At 29.8% G+C, this 1,290-nt stretch overlaps 1 protein-coding gene across 1 annotated transcript in view; it reads right to left on the bottom strand.

The window, feature by feature from the left end:
- Positions 1 to 1,290, bottom strand: part of LOC111682525 — a 59,540-nt gene that overhangs the window by 2,892 nt on the left and 55,358 nt on the right. The window lies entirely within an intron of this gene.

The raw sequence follows: 1,290 nt of genomic DNA on the forward strand, positions 1-1,290 counted from the left end.
GTTCTAGTTGTGTTCTAGTTCTGTTCTAGTTCTGTTCTAGTTCTGTTCTAGTTCTGTTCTAGTTCTGTTCTAGTTCTGTTCTAGTTCTGTTCTAGTTCTAGTTCTGTTTTAGTTCGTTTTTAGTTCAGTTCCAATTCAGTTCTAGTTCAGTTTTGTTCTAGTTCTATTCTAGTTCTGTTCTAGTTCTCTTCTAGTTCTGTTCTAGTTCTGTTCTAGTTCTGTTCTGTTCTAGTTCTAGTTTGAGTTAGAATTTTTGACACTCCATTTAGGTTCTTTCATTAACATAATAAGCATAACGTATTTTCCATATAATTACACACCAACCCATTTAGTTTATAAAGTGATATTTTTAACTATGTTTCACCCCCCTGATCTTCATTTTTATCTCTTAAAGGCCATAAAATCATCGTGGCTTTTATGCTTAACCAATGCAGTACAATTCATTACTATATTTAATGTCTTTTAAGTTAAAAGAAATAACATTCAAGTTACTTCTTGTAAAAAGAAGTAAGAATCCAACAAATAATTGTAAAACATTTAGTATAAACAAGTAAGCGGAAAGACCTAGCAAACGTCTGTCCATCCAAACAAATTGTCCGTCTTTCCATCCGTCCGTCCGTCTGTCTGTCTTTGCTAACTTTAATTAATGTGTTATAGCTATTTTGTCTATTTTTATACAAAAAACCCATAAAAGACCTTTAAAAGGCTCCCTTATAAGTCTATGTTAGTGTTGACCATTGTTGGGCCATGCATGTAGCGAAGCAATTACATTCGGAACAAAATCAGGTAAAACATTATTTAACCATAAACGATTATTGGCTTGTGTCATAATATTAAAACAAATTATTGTCAATACATATTATTCGTTGGCACAAAAAAACCGTGCAGTGATCAATCTTGATAGTTTAGTTGAATACAATAATTCTAGTTAAAGAATGGTTAAAGGGAATGGTAGTATTCTTTAAGCATGTAAAACATTAAAATTTACAAACTAATTAAAAGTTGAGAGAAACAAAAAAAAATAAAAAAAAATTTTAAAATTGAAATTGATATTTCAATTAATGTAGAAGAAAAAATGAAAAAGTTTTTAAAGAGAATTTAAGTTAAATTTAAGAAAATATTAAATTTAAGTTCTAATTTTTCTACTAGAACAGAACTGAAACAGAACTAGAACAGAACTGAAACAGAACTGAAACAGAACTGAAACAGAACTAGAACTGAACTAGAACTGAACTAGAACTGAACTAGAACTGAACTAGAACTGAACTAGAACTGAACTAGAACTGAACT

This window comes from Lucilia cuprina, chromosome 3 (genome assembly GCF_022045245.1).
Source record: "Lucilia cuprina isolate Lc7/37 chromosome 3, ASM2204524v1, whole genome shotgun sequence".
Taxonomy (NCBI): domain Eukaryota; kingdom Metazoa; phylum Arthropoda; class Insecta; order Diptera; family Calliphoridae; genus Lucilia; species Lucilia cuprina.